Source organism: Phyllobates terribilis, unplaced genomic scaffold (genome assembly GCF_046119375.1).
Source record: "Phyllobates terribilis strain yellow unplaced genomic scaffold, ASM4611937v1 Scaffold_1__5_contigs__length_1240528914, whole genome shotgun sequence".
NCBI lineage: Eukaryota > Metazoa > Chordata > Amphibia > Anura > Dendrobatidae > Phyllobates > Phyllobates terribilis.
In genome coordinates this window covers 1,219,606,308-1,219,619,483 of record NW_027362761.1, presented here as the reverse complement: position 1 = coordinate 1,219,619,483, position 13,176 = coordinate 1,219,606,308, and positions in this window count along the sequence as shown.

The window sequence follows — 13,176 nt, the reverse complement described above, 5'->3', positions numbered from 1 at the left end:
ACATTAGATCACTACTTATTACAATGTATGATCTAATGATTTGTACTATTACATTAGATCAGTACTTATTACAATGTATGATCTAATGATTTGTACTATTACGTTAGATCAGTACTTATTACAATGTATGATCTAATGATTTGTCTATTACATTAGATCACTACTTATTACAATGTATGATCCAATGATTTGTCTATTACATTAGATCACTACTTATTACAATGTATGATCTAATGATTTGTCTATTACATTAGATCACTACTTATTACAATGTATGATCTAATGATTTGAACTATTACATTAGATCACTACTTATTACAATGTATGATCTAATGATTTGTCTATTACATTAGATCATCACTTATTACAATGTATGATCTAATGATTTGTGCTATTACATTAGATCACTACTTATTACAATGTGTGATCTAATGATTTGTACTATTACATAAGATCACTACTTATTACAATGTATGATCTAATGATTTGTGCTATTACATTAGATCACTACTTATTACAATGTATAATCTAATGATTTGTGCTATCACATTAGATCACTACTTATTACAATGTATGATCTAATGATTTGTCTATTACATTAGATCACTACTTATTACAATGTATGATCTAATGATTTGTCTATTACATTAGATCACTACTTATTACAATCTATGATCTAATGATTTGTACTATTACATTACATCACTACTTATTACAATGTATGATCTAATGATTTGTACTATTACATTAGATCACTACTTACTACAATGTATGATCCAATGATTTGTCTATTAGAGTAGATCACTACTTATTACAATGTATGATCCAATGATTTGTCTATTACATTAGATCACCACTTATTACAATGTATGATCCAATGATTTGTCTATTACATTAGATCACTACTTATTACAATGTATAATCCAATGATTTGTGATATTACATTAGATCACTACTTATTACAATGTATCATCTAATGATTTGTCTATTACATTAGATCACTACTTATTACAATGTATGATCCAATGATTTGTCCATTACATTATATCACTACTTATTACAATGTATAATCTAATGATTTGTCTATTACAATGGTTCACTACTTATTACAATGTATGATCTAATGATTTGTCTATTACATTAGTTCACTACTTATTACAATGTATGATCTAATGATTTGTCTATTACATTAGATCACTACTTATTACAATGTATAATCTAATGATTTGTCTATTACATTAGATCATTACTTATTACAATGTATGATCCAATGATTTGTCTATTACATTAGGTCACTACTTATTACAATGTATGATCCAATGATTTGTCTATTACATTAGATCAGTACTTATTACAATGTATGATCTAATGATTTGTACTATTACGTTAGATCACTACTTATTACAATGTATGATCTAATGATTTGTCTATTACATTAGATCACTACTTATTATAATGTATGATCTAACGATTTGTCTATTACATTAGTTCACTATTTATTACGGTGTATGATCTAATGATTTGTCTATTACATTAGATCACTACTTATTACAATATATGATCTAATGATTTGTACTATTACATTAGATCACTACTTATTACAATGTATGATGCAATGATTTTTCTATTACATTAGATCACTACTTATTACAATGTATAATCTAATGATTTGTCTATTACATTAGATCACTACTTAATACAATGTATGATCTAATGATTTGTGCTATCACATTAGATCACTACTTATTATAATGTATAATCTAATGATTTGTCTAATACATTAGATCACTACTTATTACAATGTATTATCTAATGATTTGTCTATTACATTAGATCACTACTTATTACAATGTATGATCTAATGATTTGTCTATTACATTAGATCACTACTTATTACAATGTATGATCTAATGATTTGTCTATTACATTAGATAACTACTTATTACAATGTATAATCTAATGATTTGTCTATTACATTAGATCACTACTTATTACAATGTATGATCCAATGATTTGTCTATTACTTTAGATCACTACTTATTACAATGTATGATCCAATGACTTGTCTATTACATTAGATCAGTTCTTATTACAATGTATGATCTAATGATTTGTACTATTACGTTAGATCACTACTTATTACAATGTATGATCTAATGATTTGTCTATTACATTAGATCACTACTTATTACAATGTATAATCTAATGATTTGTCTATTACATTAGATCACTACTTATTACAATGTATGATCTAATGATTTGTACTATTACATTAGATCAGTACTTATTACAATATATGATCTAATGATTTGTACTATTACGTTAGATCAGTACTTATTACAATGTATGATCTAATGATTTGTCTATTACATTAGATCACTACTTATTACAATGTATGATCCAATGATTTGTCTATTACATTAGATCACTACTTATTACAATGTATGATCTAATGATTTGTCTATTACATTAGATCACTACTTATTACAATGTATGATCTAATGATTTGAACTATTACATTAGATCACTACTTATTACAATGTATGATCTAATGATTTGTCTATTACATTAGATCACCACTTATTACAATGTATGATCTAATGATTTGTGCTATTACATTAGATCACTACTTATTACAATGTGTGATCTAATGATTTGTACTATTACATAAGATCACTACTTATTACAATGTATGATCTAATGATTTGTGCTATTACATTAGATCACTACTTATTACAATGTATAATCGAATGATTTGTGCTATCACATTAGATCACTACTTATTACAATGTATGATCTAATGATTTGTCTATTACATTAGATCACTACTTATTACAATGTATGATCTAATGATTTGTCTATTACATTAGATCACTACTTATTACAATCTATGATCTAATGATTTGTACTATTACATTACATCACTACTTATTACAATGTATGATCTAATGATTTGTACTATTACATTAGATCACTACTTACTACAATGTATGATCCAATGATTTGTCTATTACAGTAGATCACTACTTATTACAATGTAAGATCCAATGATTTGTCTATTACATTAGATCACCACTTATTACAATGTATGATCCAATGATTTGTCTATTACATTAGATCACTACTTATTACAATGTATGATCTAATGATTTGTCTATTACATTAGATCACTACTTATTACAATGTATGATCTAACGATTTGTCTATTACATTAGATCACTACTTATTACGATGTATGATCTAATGATTTGTCTATTACATTAGATCACTACTTATTACAATGTATAATCTAATGATTTGTCTATTACATTAGATCACTACTTATTACAATGTATGATCTAATGATTTGTGCTATTACATTAGATCACTACTTATTACAATGTATAATCTAATGATTTGTCTATTACATTAGATCACTACTTATTACAATGTATGATCTAATGATTTGTCTATTACATTAGATCACTACTTATTACAATGTATGATCTAATGATTTGTCTATTACATTAGATCACTACTTATTACAATGTATGATTCAATGATTTGTCTATTACATTAGATCACTACTTATTACAATCTATGATCTAATGATTTGTACTATTACATTACATCACTACTTGCTACAATGTATGATCCAATGATTTGTCTATTACATTAGATCACTACTTATTACAATGTATGATCCAATGATTTGTCTATTACATTAGATCACTACTTATTACAATGTATAATCTAATGATTTGTCTATTACATTAGTTCACTACTTATTACAATGTATGATCTAATGATTTGTCTATTACATTAGTTCACTACTTATTACAATGTATGATCTAATGATTTGTCTATTACATTAGATCACTGCTTATTACAATGTATAATCTAATGATTTGTCTATTACATTAGATCAATACTTATTACAATGTATGATCCAATGATTTGTCTATTACATTAGATCACTACTTATTACAATGTATGATTCAATGATTTGTCTATTACATTAGATCAGTACTTATTACAGTGTATGATCTAATGATTTGTACTATTACGTTAGATCACTACTTATTACAATGTATGATCTAATGATTTGTCTATTACATTAGATCACTACTTATTACAATGTATGATCTAATGATTTGTCTATTACATTAGATCACTACTTATTACAATGTATGATCTAACAATTTGTCTATTACATTAGATCACTACTTATTACGATGTATGATCTAATGATTTGTCTGTTACATTAGATCACTACTTATTACAATATATGATCTAATGATTTGTACTATTACATTAGATAACTACTTATTACAATGTATGATCCAATGATTTGTCTATTACATTAGATCACTACTTAATACAATGTATGATCTAATGATTTGTGCTATTACATTAGATCACTACTTATTACAATGTATGATCTAATGATTTGTCTATTACATTAGATCACTTCTTATTACAATGTATAAACTAATGATTTGTCTATTACATTAGATCACTACTTATTACAATGTATTATCCAATGATTTGTCTATTACATTAGATCACTACTTATTACAATGTATGATCCAATGATTTGTCTATTACATTAGATCAGTACTTATTACAATGTATGATCTAATGATTTGTGCTATTACATTAGATCACTACTTATTACAATGTATAATCTAATGATTTGTCTATTACATTAGATCACTACTTATTACAATGTATGATCTAATGATTTGTCTATTACATTAGATCACTACTTATTACAATGTATGATCTAATGATTTGTCTATTACATTAGATCACTACTTATTATAATGTATAATCTAATGATTTGTCTATTACATTAGATCACTACTTATTACAATGTATGATCCAATGATTTGTCTATTACATTAGATCACTACTTATTACAATGTATGATCCAATTATTTGTCTATTACATTAGATCACTACTTATTACAATGTATGATCTAATGATTTGTCTATTACATTAGATCACTACTTATTACAATGTATGATCTAATGATTTGAACTATTACATTAGATCACTACTTATTACAATGTATGATCTAATGATTTGTCTATTACATTAGATCACCACTTATTACAATGTATGATCTAATGATTTGTACTATTACGTTAGATCAGTACTTATTACAATGTATGATCTAATGATTTGTCTATTACATTAGATCACTACTTATTACAATGTATGATCCAATGATTTGTCTATTACATTAGATCACTACTTATTACAATGTATGATCTAATGATTTGTCTATTACATTAGATCACTACTTATTACAATGTATGATCTAATGATTTGAACTATTACATTAGATCACTACTTATTACAATGTATGATCTAATGATTTGTCTATTACATTAGATCACCACTTATTACAATGTATGATCTAATGATTTGTGCTATTACATTAGATCACTACTTATTACAATGTGTGATCTAATGATTTGTACTATTACATAAGATCACTACTTATTACAATGTATGATCTAATGATTTGTGCTATTACATTAGATCACTACTTATTACAATGTATAATCTAATGATTTGTGCTATCACATTAGATCACTACTTATTACAATGTATGATCTAATGATTTGTCTATTACATTAGATCACTACTTATTACAATGTATGATCTAATGATTTGTCTATTACATTAGATCACTACTTATTACAATCTATGATCTAATGATTTGTACTATTACATTACATCACTACTTATTACAATGTATGATCTAATGATTTGTACTATTACATTAGATCACTACTTACTACAATGTATGATCCAATGATTTGTCTATTACAGTAGATCACTACTTATTACAATGTATGATCCAATGATTTGTCTATTACATTAGATCACCACTTATTACAATGTATGATCCAATGATTTGTCTATTACATTAGATCACTACTTATTACAATGTATAATCCAATGATTTGTGATATTACATTAGATCACTACTTATTACAATGTATCATCTAATGATTTGTCTATTACATTAGATCACTACTTATTACAATGTATGATCCAATGATTTGTCCATTACATTATATCACTACTTATTACAATGTATAATCTAATGATTTGTCTATTACAATGGTTCACTACTTATTACAATGTATGATCTAATGATTTGTCTATTACATTAGTTCACTACTTATTACAATGTATGATCTAATGATTTGTCTATTACATTAGATCACTACTTATTACAATGTATAATCTAATGATTTGTCTATTACATTAGATCATTACTTATTACAATGTATGATCCAATGATTTGTCTATTACATTAGGTCACTACTTATTACAATGTATGATCCAATGATTTGTCTATTACATTAGATCAGTACTTATTACAATGTATGATCTAATGATTTGTACTATTACGTTAGATCACTACTTATTACAATGTATGATCTAATGATTTGTCTATTACATTAGATCACTACTTATTACAATGTATGATCTAATGATTTGTCTATTACATTAGATCACTACTTATTATAATGTATGATCTAACGATTTGTCTATTACATTAGTTCACTATTTATTACGGTGTATGATCTAATGATTTGTCTATTACATTAGATCACTACTTATTACAATATATGATCTAATGATTTGTACTATTACATTAGATCACTACTTATTACAATGTATGATGCAATGATTTTTCTATTACATTATATCACTACTTATTACAATGTATAATCTAATGATTTGTCTATTACATTAGATCACTACTTAATACAATGTATGATCTAATGATTTGTGCTATTACATTAGATCACTACTTATTATAATGTATAATCTAATGATTTGTCTAATACATTAGATCACTACTTATTACAATGTATTATCTAATGATTTGTCTATTACATTAGATCACTACTTATTACAATGTATGATCTAATGATTTGTCTATTACATTAGATCACTACTTATTACAATGTATGATCTAATGATTTGTCTATTACATTAGATAACTACTTATTACAATGTATAATCTAATGATTTGTCTATTACATTAGATCACTACTTATTACAATGTATGATCCAATGATTTGTCTATTACTTTAGATCACTACTTATTACAATGTATGATCCAATGACTTGTCTATTACATTAGATCAGTTCTTATTACAATGTATGATCTAATGATTTGTACTATTACGTTAGATCACTACTTATTACAATGTATGATCTAATGATTTGTCTATTACATTAGATCACTACTTATTACAATGTATAATCTAATGATTTGTCTATTACATTAGATCACTACTTATTACAATGTATGATCTAATGATTTGTACTATTACATTAGATCAGTACTTATTACAATGTATGATCTAATGATTTGTACTATTACGTTAGATCAGTACTTATTACAATGTATGATCTAATGATTTGTCTATTACATTAGATCACTACTTATTACAATGTATGATCCAATGATTTGTCTATTACATTAGATCACTACTTATTACAATGTATGATCTAATGATTTGTCTATTACATTAGATCACTACTTATTACAATGTATGATCTAATGATTTGAACTATTACATTAGATCACTACTTATTACAATGTATGATCTAATGATTTGTCTATTACATTAGATCACGACTTATTACAATGTATGATCTAATGATTTGTGCTATTACATTAGATCACTACTTATTACAATGTGTGATCTAATGATTTGTACTATTACATAAGATCACTACTTATTACAATGTATGATCTAATGATTTGTGCTATAACATTAGATCACTACTTATTACAATGTATAATCTAATGATTTGTGCTATCACATTAGATCACTACTTATTACAATGTATGATCTAATGATTTGTCTATTACATTAGATCACTACTTATTACAATGTATGATCTAATGATTTGTCTATTACATTAGATCACTACTTATTACAATCTATGATCTAATGATTTGTACTATTACATTACATCACTACTTATTACAATGTATGATCTAATGATTTGTCTATTACATTAGATCACTACTTATTGCGATGTATGATCTAATGATTTGTCTATTACATTAGATCACTACTTATTACAATGTATAATCTAATGATTTGTCTATTACATTAGATCACTACTTATTACAATTTGTGATCTAATGATTTGTGCTATTACATTAGATCACTACTTATTACAATGTATAATCTAATGATTTGTCTATTACATTAGATCACTACTTATTACAATGTATGATCTAATGATTTGTCTATTACATTAGATCACTACTTATTACAATGTATGATCTAATGATTTGTCTATTACATTAGATCACTACTTATTACAATGTATGATTCAATGATTTGTCTATTACATTAGATCACTACTTATTACAATCTATGATCTAATGATTTGTACTATTACATTACATCACTACTTGCTACAATGTATGATCCAATGATTTGTCTATTACATTAGATCACTACTTATTACAATGTATGATCCAATGATTTGTCTATTACATTAGATCACTACTTATTACAATGTATAATCTAATGATTTGTCTATTACATTAGTTCACTACTTATTACAATGTATGATCTAATGATTTGTCTATTACATTAGTTCACTACTTATTACAATGTATGATCTAATGATTTGTCTATTACATTAGATCACTGCTTATTACAATGTATAATCTAATGATTTGTCTATTACATTAGATCAATACTTATTACAATGTATGATCCAATGATTTGTCTATTACATTAGATCACTACTTATTACAATGTATGATTCAATGATTTGTCTATTACATTAGATCAGTACTTATTACAATGTATGATCTAATGATTTGTACTATTACGTTAGATCACTACTTATTACAATGTATGATCTAATGATTTGTCTATTACATTAGATCACTACTTATTACAATGTATGATCTAATGATTTGTCTATTACATTAGATCACTACTTATTACAATGTATGATCTAACAATTTGTCTATTACATTAGATCACTACTTATTACGATGTATGATCTAATGATTTGTCTGTTACATTAGATCACTACTTATTACAATATATGATCTAATGATTTGTACTATAACATTAGATAACTACTTATTACAATGTATGATCCAATGATTTGTCTATTACATTAGATCACTACTTAATACAATGTATGATCTAATGATTTGTGCTATTACATTAGATCACTACTTATTACAATGTATGATCTAATGATTTGTCTATTACATTAGATCACTTCTTATTACAATGTATAAACTAATGATTTGTCTATTACATTAGATCACTACTTATTACAATGTATTATCCAATGATTTGTCTATTACATTAGATCACTACTTATTACAATGTATGATCCAATGATTTGTCTATTACATTAGATCAGTACTTATTACAATGTATGATCTAATGATTTGTGCTATTACATTAGATCACTACTTATTACAATGTATAATCTAATGATTTGTCTATTACATTAGATCACTACTTATTACAATGTATAATCTAATGATTTGTCTATTACATTAGATCACTACTTATTACAATGTATAATCTAATGATTTGTCTATTACATTAGATCACTACTTATTACAATGTATGATCCAATGATTTGTCTATTACATTAGATCACTACTTATTACAATGTATGATCCAATTATTTGTCTATTACATTAGATCAGTACTTATTACAATGTATGATCTAATGATTTGTCTATTACATTAGATCAGTACTTATTACAATGTATGATCTAATGATTTGTCTATTACATTAGATCACTACTTATTACAATGTATAATCTAATGATTTGTCTATTACATTAGATCACTACTTATTACAATGTATGATCCAATGATTTGTCTGTTACATTAGATCACTACTTATTACAATGTATGATCCAATGATTTGTCTATTACATTAGATCAGTACTTATTAAAATGTATGATCTAATGATTTGTACTATTACGTTAGATCAGTACTTATTACAATGTATGAGCTAATGATTTGTCTATTACATTAGACCACTACTTATTACAATGTATGATCCAATGATTTGTCTATTACATTAGATCACTACTTATTACAATGTATGATCCAATGATTTGTCTATTACATTAGATCAGTACTTATTACAATGTATGATCTAATGATTTGTCTATTACATTAGATCACAACTTATTACAATGTATGATCTAATGATTTGTCTATTACATTAGATCACTACTTATTACAATGTATGATCTAACGATTTGTCTATTACATTAGATCACTACTTATTACGATGTATGATCTAATGATTTGTCTATTACATTAGATCACTACTTATTACAATATATAATCTAATGATTTGTCTATTACATTAGATCACTACTTATTACAATGTATGATCTAATGATTTGTGCTATTACATTAGATCACTACTTATTACAATGTATAATCTAATGATTTGTCTATTACATTAGATCACTACTTATTACAATGTATGATCTAACGATTTGTCTATTACATTAGATCACTACTTATTACGATGTATGATCTAATGATTTGTCTATTACATTAGATCACTACTTATAACAATATATGATCTAATGATTTGTACTATTACATTAGATCACTACTTATTACAATGTATGATCCAATGATTTGTCTATTACATTAGATCACTACTTATTACAATGTATAATCTAATGATTTGTCTATTACATTAGATCACTACTTAATACAATGTATGATCTAATGATTTGTGCTATTACATTAGATCACTACTTATTACAATGTATAATCTAATGATTTGTCTATTACATTAGATCACTACTTATTACAATGTATGATCTAATGATTTGTCTACTACATTAGATCACTACTTATTACAATGTATGATCTAATGATTTGTCTATTACATTAGATCACTACTTATTACAATGTATAATCTAATGATTTGTCTATTACATTGGATCACTACTTATTGCAATGTATGATCCAATGATTTGTCTATTACATTAGATCACTACTTATTACAATGTATGATCCAATGATTTGTCTATTACATTAGATCAGTACTTATTACAATGTATGATCTAATGATTTGTACTATTACGTTAGATCAGTACTTACTACAATGTATGATCTAATGATTTGTCTATTACATTAGATCACTACTTATTACAATGTATGATCCAATGATTTGTCTATTACATTAGATCACTACTTATTACAATGTATGATCCAATGATTTGTCTATTACATTAGATCAGTACTTATTACAATGTATGATCTAATGATTTGTACTATTACGTTAGATCTGTACTTATTACAATGTATGATCTAATGATTTGTCTATTACATTAGATCACTACTTATTACGATGTATGATCTAACGATTTGTCTATTACATTAGATCACTACTTATTACGATGTATGATCTAATGATTTGTCTATTACATTAGATCACTACTTATTACAATGTATAATCTAATGATTTGTCTATTACACTAGATCACTACTTATTACAATGTATGATCCAATGATTTGTATATTACATTAGATCACTACTTATTACAATGTATGATCCAATGATTTGTCTATTACATTAGATCACTACTTATTACAATGTATGATCTAATGATTTGTGCTATTACATTAGATCACTACTTATTACAATGTATGATCTAATGATTTGTCTATTACATTAGATCACTACTTATTACAATGTATGATCTAACGATTTGTCTATTACATTAGATCACTACTTATTACGATGTATGATCTAATGATTTGTCTATTACATTAGATCACTACTTATTACAATGTATAATCTAATGATTTGTCTATTACATTAGATCACTACTTATTACAATGTATGATCTAATGATTTGTGCTATTACATTAGATCACTACTTATTACAATGTATAATCTAATGATTTGTCTATTACATTAGATCACTACTTATTAAAATGTATGATCTAATGATTTGTCTATTACATTAGATCACTACTTATTACAATGTATGATCTAATGATTTGTCTATTACATTAGATCACTACTTATTACAATGTATGATTCAATGATTTGTCTATTACATTAGATCACTACTTATTACAATATATGATCTAATGATTTGTACTATTACATTAGATAACTACTTATTACAATGTATGATCCAATGATTTGTCTAATACATTAGATCACTACTTAATACAATGTATGATCTAATGATTTATGCTATTACCTTAGATCACTACTTATTACAATGTATGATCTAATGATTTGTCTATTACATTAGATCACTACTTATTACAATGTATAAACTAATGTTTTGTCTATTACATTAGATCACTACTTATTACAATGTATGATCCAATGATTTGTCTATTACATTAGATCACTACTTATTACAATGTATGATCCAATGATTTGTCTATTACATTAGATCAGTACTTATTACAATGTATGATCTTATGATTTGTGCTATTACATTAGATCACTACTTATTACAATGTATGATCTAATGATTTGTCTATTACATTAGATCACTACTTATTACAATGTATGATCTAATGATTTGTCTATTACATTAGATCACTACTTATTACAATGTATGATCTAATGATTTGTCTATTACATTAGATCACTACTTATTACAATGTATAATCTAATGATTTGTCTATTACATTAGATCACTACTTATTACAATGTATGATCTAATGATTTGTCTATTACATTAGATCACTACTTATTACAATGTATGATCTAATGATTTGTCTATTACATTAGATCACTACTTATTACAATGTATAATCTAATGATTTGTCTATTACATTAGATCACTACATATTACAATGTATGATCCAATGATTTGTCTATTACATTAGATCACTACTTATTACAATGTATGATCCAATGATTTGTCTATTACATTAGATCACTACTTATTACAATGTATGATCCAATGATTTGTCTATTACATTAGATCAGTACTTATTACAATGTATGATATAATAATTTGTCTATTACATTAGATCACAACTTATTACAATGTATGATCTCATGATTTGTCTATTACATTAGATCACTACTTATTACAATGTATGATCTAACGATTTGTCTATTACATTAGATCACTACTTATTACGAT